A 14,857-nucleotide genomic window follows, 5' to 3' on the forward strand; every position below is an offset into this window, starting at 1 on the left:
CTGGTACACATGTTTTCTGCATCTACATCTGAACCATAGAGCCCTCTTGGAGAATGCCACAAAATAAAGTTTGTTTGTTTCACAGTCCATTTTTGACAATGACTTCAAATGGACTGTCAATGTGGCACGCCATTTTCTCAGGTCAACATGCTTCCACACAACACTGGTGGAGGGATTGCTCTTAATTAGAAAGACGAATGGCTTCTTTATTATAATAGGAAGCACTATGCTAGGATGTAAGTTGGCAGAGTAAAGATAAATCAAAATAACTTCTTATTTTCTAGAAGGATAACTATCTATAAATAGGGATAAACATTAGCTAAACCACGGATTATTTTATTTTATTTTATTTTATTTTATTTTATTTTTAATTTTTTATTGGTGTTCAATTTACTAACATACAGAATAACCCCCAGTGCCCGTCACCCATTCACTCCCACCCCCCGCCCTCCTCCCCTTCTACCACCCCTAGTTCGTTTCCCAGAGTTAGCAGTCTTTACGTTCTGTCTCCCTTTCTGATATTTCCCACACATTTCTTCTCCCTTCCCTTATATTCCCTTTCACTATTATTTATATTCCCCAAATGAATGAGAACATATAATGTTTGTCCTTCTCCGACTGACTTACTTCACTCAGCATAATAACGGATTATTTTATATGTCAGATAGTCTTTCCTGCAAAGAAAGGTTGTTGACATTATTTTCTGTCTATCTGTTATAAATTGTTCACCATAACAGGTGAATTGAGAAATTTTTGTTTAAGTTTCTAGCATCAATATTTGTTGAAGCATGTAGTTTTATGTCTTGAAACAGTGTCTTGACAAACGAGAAACAGCAACAATAGATACACTCAGCTGGAAAGTTCAAGTTTTGAGTTCTGGACATGGCATTTTCCTTCTAATTCATCTTTTAATTGATAGTCCTAACACATCATCGTGATCATATCACTTATCTTCCATAAAGGTACCATGGGTCCCATGGCCTGCCATATCATTTTCAAAACAATGAAATATAGTTGTCAAAGTCATCCATATTTGATCCCACTCAACATATTCAACATTATATTTTTCCATATGTAACCTTATTCTAAACCCTTCTGGTTCAATCCATTACCTGTCTCTTAATTATTTCACACTTATATCTCTCTTTATGAATCTATACTGTCCAGCTGAGAGCAATAAATAGGTAATAATAGTAGAGAGGGAATTTTCTCATTCAAAACCAGCTAATTCACAATCATGAGGTAGAATCAGCCAATGGGCCTTAAACATAACATCTGGGAAGATTAATGTGAATTGAGTAAAGAAAAGAACATGGCTATACTAAGAAGGAGTTTCCAGAGCTGAACAGAAGAGAGGTCATCAAGATTGGACATAATAATAATTTAAGCAATTAATCATCACATATTTTGCTCTGTAATCATTCCCTTTGAGCAGGAGGGAATAATTCTCAGGTCAGCTGAAGGAAAAAGAGGCCAAGTTCTTAACCCCTCAATTGATAACGTCATGGTCTGTTTCTCAGTTGTAAGAGAGGAAAGTTTGAAAGTGAGCTGGTAGTACAGCCACATCTCCCTTACCTGTCTTCCATCCCTTCATGCCTACCCACAGACTTCAAAAACAAAATGAAACAACACAAACAGCTTTCAAGCTAAAGTGGAATTGTGCCAATAATGAGACAAGAAGGGTTAGAAGTGAACCAGGTGCTCAGCACCCTTTATTCCTTTATTCCGCTCCCCAAGAAGACAGTTTTGTAAGACATGATGAAATTTTGGTTTGCAGATCCCATTCTTGTCTGCCATTAGCTGTTTTACAGAGATGATAGGGAGAGGTGTTAGCAGCAGACTGTCCCCTGACAACCCCAGGTCTCCCAAGGATACCAGAAAGGAGTGCAAGAATCATTGAACTTATGTATTGCCTTCAAGAAGGACATAGAAAGGCTGATGGAGGGTCTGGTGAATCCCAAGAGGTCTAGAATTCAGGGAGAGAAGACCGTAAAAGACCTGATTTTACCTGGTGATTAGACACTGTGGCCAAAGTGCAGACACCTCTGAAGAGTAGTGTCAGAGATGGAGACCTGGTAGAGGTTGGCAGACAACAAAGCAAATTATATTTAGGGTGGGATGTCAGCGTGGGATTGCTATTGAGCAATCTAGAGAAGAAGAACCCTTCCCACAGCCCTACAGCAATTGTATAAAACTGTAGGAGATTAGAATGAACTCTAGCAAAGAGAGGGTAAGGACGGTATCAAGTGCATCTTTGGAACTAGCAAGTATCACCCTTCACTGACTGAAAAATCCTGAATCTGGATTGAGTGTATCTGAAATTAACCAGATAAAGTTTCTGACTTCCCAGCAGATAGTTAGTATAAGGATAGTTTTCAGTCATAATATAATTGAAAAATTTTGCATTTCAGTGCATATCAGTTTTCTAGGCTGTCGTGTGTATGAAGTGCATTCCAGTTTCAGTCAGAAGGCTCAACTTAATTGAGACATTAGGGAAAAGCAGTGTGGGCTTAGTTGTAAAGATTCATAGCATGACAGATTTTATTGAATTGTATCTTTGTCAACTGGCTTTGGTTTTCTGAAGTGGGTCATATATGCAGTGGCTTTCACCTCAAAGGCAACACTGGGCCCTGACATGAAAATCCCTCTCCTTCATTTTTCTAAATCTTACTCTCAGTGTCTTTCCTCTGCAATAGGACTTCTTTGTCTCTTTCTCAACATATTGTTAATGAGTTCACTTTCTCTACACCAACTTCATTTTTAGTTTTCAGGTGCATTTTCTAAACATATTAATGAATATCAGTGTGGAGTAGGATCAGGGAAATACAAAGATAATCGAACAGAGTTAGATTCAGTCTCTCAGGGAAGGTCGATGAGTGGATATGAGCTATCTTAATAAAATATAAGAAGTGTTCTATTAGCATTATTGTCCAAGTGAGTAGAAGTATAGAAGATCACATGTATAATTCTGTTTAGTTAGATCATAGAAGACTTTCACAAGTCTATTTCACAAGGTGAAATTTTAGCTGGTTATAGATGGATGAGTAGAATTTCCAGGTCAATGAGAATGGAAAGGATATTTTAAACAGTAATATAAGTTATAAAAGTTATTTTAAAAAGTGTAAATGTTAGTAAGACTATTAGTAATTTTTAATGGCAAAGAAGAAATATCACCTGTGATTTTGAAATATAAACCAACAAAGCAACAAAATAAAAAATAAAAAAATTATGGAGAGATATTCAGGGCAGAGTGGAGCACTAATGGTAGATGACTGGATAGATTAGAGGGGACACATGCACTCCGATGTTTTTAGCAGCAATGTCCTCAATAGCCAAAATATGAAAAGAGCCCAGATGTCCATTGACAGATGAATGGATTAAGATGATGTCGTGTATATATACAATGGAATATTAGTCACCAAAAAGAATGAAATCTTGTCATTTGCAACAACATGGATAGAACTGGAGGATATTATGCTAAGTGAAATAAGTCAGTCAGAGAAAGACAAATACCATATGATTTCACTCATACGTGGAATTTAAGAAGCAAAACAGATGAACATAAGGGGAAGGAAATGAAAAATAAAATAAGATAAAAACAGAGAGAGGCAAACCGTGAGAGAAACAAACTTAGGGTTGCTGAAGGGTAGTGGAGGGTGAGGATGGAGTTATTGGGTGATGGACATTAATTAGGCCCTTGATGGAATGAGTACTGGGTGTTATATGCAATTGATGAATCAATAAATTCTACCCCTGAAACTAATAATACAGTATACATGTTAACAAAATTGAATTAAGAAAAGGAAGTGAACTAGATTACTTAGGTAGAGGAGGTGAAGGCTCAGCTATAGCAGCAGCAACAGAAATATAGGAGACACTTGTAACTTCACTTCAGCAATTGATGAAAATCAAATTTAGCATATTCAGGATATTTAGTGTCTTAATTATTTCCTATGTGGAAGGCCTATGCCCTAATTTAAATTGTAGGCACCTAGAAAGAGGGACTCCATCTTTCATTTCTCTTATTTTTTTTTTTTATTGGTCAGCAAAGTATCTCTAGAGTGGACACTGCTTAAATAATTTTTAGTTGTCTGACAGCCAGAAATGGATGAACTATTTATTTATTTATTATTTATTTATTTATTTATTTTAATTTATTTTTTATTGGTGTTCAATTTGCCAACATATAGAATAACACCCAGTGCTCATCCCATCAAGTAAGGCAAAGATTTCTTAAAAAATAAAATAGAAAATACTGTATTTGTACTGACACCATGGTCTTACACACCTGTTCCAGAATAATATAAAATTACAACCTCACGTTGTCAGTCTTTGATTTTATTTTTTATTATTTTTTTAAAGTTCAGATTTTATTTTATTTTATCTTTTTCAATAACAAATTTATTTTTTATTGGTGTTCAATTTGCCAACATACAGAATAACACCCAGTGCTCATCCCATCAAGTGCCCCCCTCAGTGCAAGTCACCCATTCACCCCCACCCCCTGCCCTCTTCCCCTTCCACCACCCCTAGTTCATTTCCCAGAGTTAGGAGTCTTTATGTTCTGTCTCCCTTTCTGATATTTCTTACACATTTCTTCTCCCTTCCCTTCTATTCTCTTTCACTATTATTTATATTCCCCAAATGAATGAGAACATATAATGTTTGTCCTTCTCTGATTTACTTATTTCACTCAGCATAATACCCTCCAGTTCCATTCACGTTGAAGCAAAAGGTGGGTATTTGTCATTTCTAATGGCTGAGTAATATTCCATTGTATACATAAACCGCATCTTGGATAAACTCATTTTGAGCAATGGTTTGCAACTGCTTCTGAGATTAAAAAAGTCAAAATCACAGACAGTGATTGGACTGATTGGTCATATATAATAAAAGATTATAGGTCTCATTTCTGTCAGCACTGTAAACATCAAAACTGTTTACCAATGGTTTATTGCTAACTGATTCCTCCTAAACACTATCTTGAACATGCAGATATTAAAGAATTCTGAGCACTTTATATCCTAAGGTAAAAATACCTTACTTTTAATTTTAAAATTAGAATTTTAAATATTCAAGCTTTTAAACCATACTTCACTATTGGTAACATTATTTGAACTTAGACATAATATTAATAGTAACTTATCATTCTTCTATTTTTTCCATTACAGAGGTGAAGGACAGGCTCTTAGTTTGTAAAACTGGTCTACCTATTTTCATCTCTAATTAGCGTGCATATAAAAAAATTCTTTACATCTATGTAGTCCTGCTTTATTTTTATATATTTTTCAAAGATTTTATTTATTTATTCATGACAGACCGAGAGAGGTAGGAACACAGGCAGAGGGAGAAGCAGGCTCCATGCAGAGAGCTTGACATGGGACTCGATCCTATGTCCCCAGGATCATGCCCTGGGCTGAAGGCAGCACTAAGCTACTGAGCCACCCACTCTGCATCCTGTAGTCCTATTTTTTTAAAATTTATATTTATTTATTTATTTATTTATTTATTTATTTATTTTCTTATTTTTTATTTTTATTTTTTTTTTTAAATTTTTTTTTTATTTATTCATGATAGTCACAGAGAGAGAGAGAGAGAGAGAGAGAGAGGCAGAGACACAGGCAGAGGGAGAAGCAGGCTCCATGCACCGGGAGCCCGACGTGGGATTCGATCCCGGGTCTCCAGGATCGCGCCCTGGGCCAAAGGCAGGCGCCAAACCGCTGCGCCACCCAGGGATCCCTATTTTCTTATTTTAAATGAAATCCCAAACCTTAACATTTATTATGACTCCAACTTTGCCTCTCTTTTGTAAAGTTATCAATTTTTATTTACATTGCTATACTTCTATTGACATTTTTTTTTTTTCTACTTTGCTAACAGATATTTTCCATTGGTTAAATTGGCATAGCCAACTTGGATCAGCAGCAAGACACATACACACACACACATACACACACACACACACATTGTCAACCATACAATCATAACTGGGTTGCATTATCAAGATCAAGTTATGGGTCTCCTTATCTGGGAATAATTTTATTTATTTATTTGTTTGTTTATTTATTTATTTTAAAGATATTATTTATTTATTCATGAGAGATACACAGAGAGAGAGAGAGAGAAAGAGAGAGAGAGGCAGAGACAGAGGCAGAGGGAGAAGCAGGCTCCATGCAGGTTGCCGAAGTGGGACTCGATTCCAGGTCTCCAGGATCAGCTAAACTGCTGAGCCACCCGGGCTGTTCTGGAAAAAATTTTAAATTGTGTCATAGTTAGCACTTGAAATAATACGAAACCGATCTATACAATCTTTCTCAACTTCTTTTGGTTCTTTGTCAGGTGAATGAGATAAAAAAAAGAGCCAATTTGTTGGATTACCACTACAATACTATTGCTTACTCTGATGATTGTTTTCCTTCTTAGACTTTACCTTTTATTATGCCTACCTCAGGGAAGGGAAGCCACAGAAGAAATGTAGAAAGAAACAGAACTTGAACTTCTAAGGGCAAGGTCCTGGCAATAATGTTATGATTAAAAGAGTATTATAGCAGCCCAAATATAAAACCCTGGGTGAATATTTACCATTTACATCAACATGGATGGAACTGGAGGGTATTATGCTGAGTGGAAATAAGTCAATCAGAGAAAGACATTTATAATACGGTTTCACTCATAAGTGGAATATAAGAAACAACACAGAGGGTCATAAGGGAAGGAAGAGAAAACTGAATGGGAAATTATCAGAGAGGGAGACCAACCATGAGATACTCTTAACTCTAGGAAACAAACTGAGGTTGCTAGAGAGGAGGTTGGTGAGGGGTTGGGGTAATTGGGTGGTAGGAATTAAGGAGGGCATGATGTGATGAGCACTGGGTATTATATGCAACTGAAGAATTATTGAACTCTACGTCTGAAACTAATGATGTGCTATAAGTTGGCTATTTGAATTTAATTTAAAAAATAAATAAAACCTGGGCTGAGTAGGATGAAGGCAAAACAAAGAAAAATCAGAGATAGAAAAGAGCTGAACTCTTCATGGGAAGAGTGATAGAACCCAGCTAGGCTTGGGAGTTCTAGAATAGAGGAGACCTGGGTCTTGTTTCCTAGGCAGAAACCATGAAGTTGATAAGGTCCCAAGTATGTCCTACCCTGTTGCAGTGAAATGACAATATAGTAGCAATGACAGATAGCCATGTTTAGATACAGTGACGCTGACTAGGCAGCAAATTTCCTTGAGTCCCTGAGTAGTGTGTGACTTTTCCCATGCTGTTGCAAACAGTGTGGACATTAGATGGTAGAGAACTGAGGAATTGAAAGGAGCTTATTATTTAAGAGTACGGTAAGAAGGCTACATCTAGAAGTAGTGGGCTGAAAGATGGAGCAGCTCCATGGAGGCCATAAGAGAAGACTGAATACTGTCAGGATGATGCCAGCTGACAGGTGGCCAAAGATCTCCTCTAGATTCGTGTCCACTAAATAATGACCATAAAAATATACACTGTCCTGAAGAGAAAGATTAGGTAGGAAAAATCCTGAACTAACTCTGTTTAACCACAGATGACCAAATTTAGCCAGAAAACCAGGCTAAGTCCTGGTTTTCTACTACATGGAAAAATGAGAACTTTGAAGAGAAATTGTTAGAGTAAGAAAAAAAAAAACACACACACTTTTGTATATGTCTCATATTCATTTATGAGACTTCAAGAGATGAACATAAAATATATATAATATATATATTGCCAGAAATTGATATAGATCAATGCAGAAATAACTGACCTTTGGGTTTAGATCCAGAAGCTTAATATTCATTGAACTCAATTAATGATTTGATTAATGAAAACCACAGAGTTATTGAGAAAAGATCAAGGCATGTCTACTTTGAAAGGCTGTTCAGGTGTTAAAAATTCCTGTAGTGCTAGAATAGTCCACTAGACATTGAACAGACAAAGGGGACTTCTGTTGCATTTCAGCCTTCCTCCCATTGGTGGTTGGGCACGAGTGGGACATCATATGGTTATGATGGAATCGAATGAAATCTCAGCTGGGGGAGCCTGGCTGGCTTAGTCGGTAGAGAGTTCGACTCTTGAGCTTGGGAGATCATGAGTTTGAGCCCCATGTTAAGCATAGGGATAACGAAAGAAAGAAAGGAAGGAAGGAAGGAAGGAAGGAAGGAAGGAAGGAAGGAAGGAAGGAAGGAAGAAAGGAAGAAAAGAAGAAAGAAAGAAAGAAAGAAAGAAAGAAAGAAAGAAAGAAAGAAAGAAAGAAAGAAAAAGAAAAGAAAAAGAAATATTAGCTAGAGGTAAAAAGGAATCAAGGGAGTTTTGGGTCAACATTAGGTTCAGGATTCAAGTACCCCTCCTAGCTTCATCAGTAACTGACATCTGCAGGACGGTCTCTGTTTCTTCACCTGTAAAAGCAAAAGAGTTGATCCACAATGTTTCTTTAACTGTAGGTGTTTAGGAATGATAGGTAGGAGGCAATGTGTGTAGCCACAGACATAGAAGTATAAGCCTTACTTTTCAGTATTTAAAAATCATGAATGGGACTGCTTTATTTTCCGTCCTCTCTTTGGAGCTCTAAATAAACAAAAATAGAAAAAGTCAGACATTTACATGCCTATATCCTTGACCTCTGGTCCAGGGAACACCTAAAATTTAGAATAATTAGAAAAAAAACCCCTCAAATTGGAAATAGCCCTTAATTTATTTCAGTGCCTTCTCAATGTGATTTCTCTGAGATGAGAAAACAGTTGGAGCATAGTGGCGATTGTTGGTGTTCTAGTTTTAGACAATCTGGAAGAAAGGAGGTTAGCACACAGTGTTCATTCAATGTGTGATTCCTTCCTTATGCTGAAAAACTTTCCCCTCTTATCTGGATCCTCAATACTCTCTGTAGCTTTCTAACTTCCTCACTTAAGTGATGTACTAATGGGCTTAGCTCTATGTGGAATTTCTCTGGCAATGCAGATAGTAAACCATACAGAGAGTAAACTCAGGGGCCTATTGACTTTGATAACAAAGTCCAAGAAAGGAGACCCTCCTCGGTGCTTTGCAAGAAACTACCTGTGTCAACACACCCACTCAGGTGAATAGCACACCCGTCAGAGGCCAGGTGGACTAAATACCCTCTTCGCTGTAGAAAAGAGGAGCAATGAACTCAAAGGTGAACAAAATCTTGGAAATAAAAGAAAGAGCAACCAGGATGACAATGTGGTATATAACTTCGCTGTGGGGAGAATGTCACTTCTGTAGGTAGAATTTTTCTAGCAATGAGTTTTGATTACTAGGGCAAATGGAATTAGAAGAACACTTTGAAATTCATCTTCCTATCATCATTTACAAAATCATTCATTGTTGTGATATATTATTCAGTGCCAAATATCGCAAGAGAATCGATTCTGTAAGAATACAGGATGGGCTTTTTCTTTCTTCCCCCTGATTCTCCCTCCCAGCCCCAGGTTATTAGGTGATGATAAGTATTTGTAAAAAGCAAATACCACTGTCTAAAAATTCTGCAAATAACTCAACTGAGAATTAAACTGGATTATTTTTAAAGGTCAGTAGATACCAATGGTTCACAGAGTAATAAATCCTTGAGATATGAAATCTTACACCATTTTCTTCTGAGAATTATTAACAGTTTAAAATCAAGTGGAAATATGGAAAATCACCAGCTCTTGGCAAAGGTCAGAAGATGAGGATCTCAAACTCAATTCTCATTCTTCAGGAACCGGTGCCCTGGAACTTTACATTAGTTCTGAGAAAGTCTCAATTGGTTTGGAGAAGATTCATTTTGCAAACCTTTCAGCTCCTCCCACAGAAGTTCCCCTCTGCTCACTCCCAGGAAATTTGCTCTTCAAGTTTTGTTTAGAGAGAATCTTCCCTTTGGAATGCTTGCCAAGTGGCTGGAAGCTCTTTGCTTGAATGGCATTGTCTGTCCTGGGAAAGGCTGTGTGTCCAGGCTGCTCTTGTTTACCTCTACTGGGATCCAGATACAATCTCATTTGCTTGTCTCATTGTTTCATCGGGAACATTCAAACCATTTCCCCACAGTGGCTCGTGGTGATCTTGTGAGGCCTTCAGAAAAGCTGTCGGCAGTTGTGTGGCTTTTCTTGATGCGTTCTTGAAGAACAGCCTGGCTCACCTTTTTCTGAGGTTAGAACATGGTGAAATACCATGCTTGTGTTAGTCCTGTTTCGTGGCTTCTTTTACTAGATGCTGGTGCCCATAAAAAAGAAAATAGGATTTTTCCATCTGTCATTGGAAAGGAGCAGTGGTAGCATCAATTTTTAGGCTGTATTTCCCTCCCCAAATGTGAAAATTTCATATTGCAATTCCGATGTAGGATATGTGAGACGTATTTTATGTGCTAACTAATGTTATATCGGCCCACATTTTTTGCTGTTGCTGTGGCAACCGGCAGTGTGCGGTTGTAGCCTGAGGCCACCTTGCTTCAGGGCATTGCTTATCTTTTGCTTTCTGCTCTCTGTTTGCTTGCCCATTCCACCCCTGCAAACTTTGGCCAATGGGGATGGGAGGTAGGCGGTAAAAACTCTTTTCTTTCACATCTTTGGGCAGATAATCTGAGGCACATTATACATAGTTTCTCAGAGAGCTCCCAGCTCTGGTTGCCAGATAAAATATAGGATTCCCAGTTAAATGTGAATGTCAAATAAACAACAGATACTTTTTTTTTGAAGTAGAAGTATGTCACAAACATTGCATGAGACATCTACCAAAGGAAAAAAAAGCGTTGTTCATCTGACATTTAATTTCATCGGAGTGCTTGCATTTTTATTTTCTGAATGTGGCAACCTTATGTCCAGTGGAATTGAGACCTAGTTGTGTGTGGCAGTACCCAGGTAGCACCATACCCTTGGATCAGAGTGATTTCTTTTCTCCCCAACCCCCCTGGCCTTCCATCCTCAAAGAAATTATCCACAAGCCAGCTTTTGTCTCAGGCTCTTTTCTTTGAGAAAGTCAAGCTAAAATGTAAGGCTAAATATGAAGCACTGTAGGCGGTAGCTCATTGGTTCGTAAATATATAGACTATAGCTCACTGAGAATAACTGGGTTTATAATTACTGGGTATTTTCTGAGTAATCCACATGTCATTCTTAGTTCTTGTCTTTTGAAATCTAGGTAAGATTGATTAGAACTGCCAATGCTCTCTGAAAGGCCAAAGCTGCTCCTTTTTACCCACAGATATATGCATTTTCTGAGATGCTTATATCCTGTTGTCAACTCATAATCCTGTGAATTAGTTTGGTTTGTGGATCACCTCACTGACCTACACATCTTGGATTGTCCTGCCTACTGATAGTCCAGATGTACAAATCAGCTCTTTCCCCAATCCCCAACCAAGGTTCAAAGGCCAAACCCAATCAGGGACTAACCAACCTAACAAATAAAAGGTTTTTTTTTTACAGTAAACTTGATTGCACATTTGGGTTTCAAATTGAATACCACAAATCCTTTTTCTAAAATGATCCTTTGCCTTTGCCATCACTGGGAATTGTTTCCTGGGCTGCCTTGTCCCTTATAGTGCTCAACTCTGGGTTCCCAGAGCCCCTTTCCTCACTCCCTCCCCAAGTCTTCTCAAAATGAATCCCTAGCCCTTAGCACAATGTCAGGCAAATGGAGAATGCTTGTTGACTCTATAGATGAATATAGTGCTTTTTATGCACACAATTTTAAACCAAAATTTGTCCAATGTTTCTTCTTTCCAAAACACTTCTACTTAATTATTTTTTTTTGAAATTTTCATTATTGTTAACCACCCTCCCCACCCAACACATAATTAAGAAGGTAAAAACAGAAGAAATTTACCATATATCAACAGAATATTTCTCACAGCATGTAACAGTCAATAAGTTTATTATTGCATCAGAAGCACTGATTAGAATAAATTCTGTGGATTTAGGCTATATGGATTTTTAGTAGAAAGATAGCTATTGAAGAAAACAGCAATGATTACATCAAAGTGCTGATAACTGGGAAAAAAGTATCAAGAAATATATTTTATGGTGGTTGGCCATTTATGAAACTCTTTATTTACGAGATCTGTCATTTACAAACCATATGTGAGAGCCTACTACTTGGTTCATAAAGGTATTTCTTTAAGGAGAAAATTCTCTAAAAGTGTATTATTCATCTCTTCTATTTTTCCCTGGGCCTGATATTTTTAAACTTTATTTTATTTAACTTATTCTTTTTTCTTGGGTTAATCCCTTTGTGCCTGGCTCTAAATTGAAAAGCAAATAAACATTTTTTCCAGCTTTATTGAGGCATAATTGACAAATAGAAATTCTATATATTTAAGGTGTACAAACGTGATAGTTTGATATATGTGTACATTTTGAAATGATTACCACAATTACATTAATTAACATATCCATCAACTCACAGTTATTATTTTGGGGGAGTATGGTGAGAACACTTAATATCTACCCTCAGCAAATTCCAAACATACTGTACTATTAACTATAGGCATCTTAGTGTGCATTAGATCCCCAGAATTTACCATGAGGCTTACCTGAAACACCTTACTAAGTAGTTTTTGATGGTAAATCTATTTAAGTGACTTGGTTAGATAAACTGTAGGTGAAAGTATTGGAAACCACAGGCAATCTGATATAAGGGTAAATTATTTCCTAGATCATGCCAACAGAAACTTATTTATTGCATCAATGTAAATAATAACATTAACAATAATATTATAGAACAATATTAAATGTTTCTGTGTATGTCAGACATTGTGCTGAATGATTTACCTGTCTTCTATCTCAATACTCTTGTGCAGAAGCTGCTGCCATGACTTACATTTTATACATAAATTAAGTGTTTGATTTATGGCCCCTACAAATAGTAAGTGAAAAAAAATCAGAAGTCAGATCAAGGTATAGTTGAACTCAGAGTCCACATGCCACATCATTTGGGAAATAAGGATGTGAACTAAATGGGTGGTCCAGGGATGCCTGGGTGGCTCAGTCAGTTGAGCATCTGCCTTCAGCTCAGGTCATGATCCCAGGGTCCTGGGATCCAGCCCGGAGTCAGGCTCCCAGACCAGCAGAGAGTCTGCTTTTTTCTCTCCCCCTTCTCTGCCTCTCCTGCTTCAAACAACTGCCCATGCTTTCTCTCTCAAATAAATAAGTAAAATCTTTAAAAACAAATAAATAAATGATGCGCATGATCAGGGTGAGGTCTCTTGGTAGTAGAATGAGGAATTGTTATAATTAGAAATCAATACAAAATTTATTTCTGTTGCTCTTTTTCCTCCTCACTACATATTGATGAAGTTCTTATTTATAAAATCTGAACAAAGTGCTCATTAATCTTGCTTTGTCATAAATCACGTTATGTCACTACTATACACACATGAAGGAAAAAGAATCTTTTAACACAATTGAGGTCCTGACTCCAGGTTTGAAGCTTAATTTCCTATTTCTGTTTACCGTTTGGGAATATCTGTGGTTAGTTTGGTGACTAAGCTGATGAACTACAGTAGCTGCTTTGATAATGATTCAATCTCAGTTTAGTTACATCAAAAAAAAAAAAAATCCCCACTCCAAAACAAACCCCACAGAACAAAGGCAAGTTAGGAGAAACACTATACGTTAGAAAAAGTCTTTGCATGTTATTGCCGAGATAAAGATAAAATAACTCTTTGGCATTGTTCTAATATAGGAGTCATTTTCTTTAGGGTCTTTGAACTCCAACTTCTTAAATATCTTTAATGTTTGTGGGCAAGAGATAATGCTAGTAGGTAGGAGACACACAGCAGCATTCTATTTCTGTCTTCTCTTATTGGATTTTTTAAGCCCAAGAGAAAACCCCAAAGCTCTGCAATAGAAGGATTCTGATAGCTCTTTATGCCCTGTGGAGATAAACAACTTTATATCCAATATATAACTAAATATTTTTCATTCTGCTATTATCTCTTGGAGTGATTATTCTCTTAAGCAAATGACATCTATCAGCTCACTTCATTAGCATTAAACTTTTGTTTGCATGAATTCAGGTTTTCTTAATTTTGAAGAGAAACCTTATGATAGATGGTGTATTCATTTATTTTAAAACCCGTGGTTTAATTTTGTTTAGTAAAATCAGCTTCCAACAAGTGTGTTGTGGGTGGAGCATCTCACATCGTTACTGATAATTCTGTCTGGGGCTGGCAGTAGGTATGTGTGGCTTGTTCTTTGCTCATGCCATTTTGCAAGAGATTGGGCCGAACAACTGCACCCACGAATCAGTTATACCACCAGGAATTGAAAAACTTTTCAGCTGTTGTGAATGAAGTTGGGGGTGACACAAATCTTGTTTGGAGAGTTTACTGTGTGGTGCTGGAGAATTAATCTTTGACTGTAAACCTTCTTCTCTTTCCTTAATCAGATAAACTGTCTGGCCTGAAACACAGGTCTTTTCTTTTCACAGACAGCTCTGTTTTCTCCCCAAAAGAGATTTTGTCCAACATAAGGACATAGTTCAGTCTAAGGAGAAAGAGTCTTAGACTTGTATTAGACTTTTATTCTTCTTCTAATAGTTATGAGAAATAGAGAAAATTGCCATTAAAAATTTAAAAATTTGCTTTAGGAAAATTTGAGGTGAGAAAATAATTTGCATCTTCCTGCTTTGGTGAAGTATAACTAGACTAATTTAGTTTTTAAAAAGGTATTTATCTCATTTCAATAGGAAATACAAACATGACTTAAAAACGAAATATGCCTTTACCATATCACTGATGGGTAAGTAGAGTTTAATCATAATGGTACAGGCATAGCTCTTACTTTACAAAATGATAGTATATTTTTTATTTGATGTTTTTTACTTGGTATTTAAAAATTTTTGAGATTTTCATA

At 36.8% G+C, this 14,857-nt stretch overlaps 1 long non-coding RNA gene across 2 annotated transcripts; it reads right to left on the bottom strand.

Moving 5' to 3' along the window:
- Nucleotides 1–6,101: 6,101 nt before the first annotated feature.
- LOC140605495 (uncharacterized) lies at nucleotides 6,102–9,971 on the bottom strand. Of its 2 annotated transcripts, XR_012008144.1 has the most exons (4): nucleotides 9,801–9,971; nucleotides 8,517–8,576; nucleotides 8,354–8,407; nucleotides 6,102–6,244 (listed from the first exon to the last, which is right to left on the bottom strand). It is a non-coding gene; the product is annotated as an uncharacterized lncRNA (long non-coding RNA). The 2 variants fall into 2 exon arrangements; XR_012008143.1 differs by lacking the exon at nucleotides 8,354–8,407.
- Nucleotides 9,972–14,857: the final 4,886 nt, after the last annotated feature.

The sequence above is a fragment of the Canis lupus genome, chromosome 15, assembly GCF_048164855.1.
Source record: "Canis lupus baileyi chromosome 15, mCanLup2.hap1, whole genome shotgun sequence".
Lineage (NCBI taxonomy): Eukaryota > Metazoa > Chordata > Mammalia > Carnivora > Canidae > Canis > Canis lupus.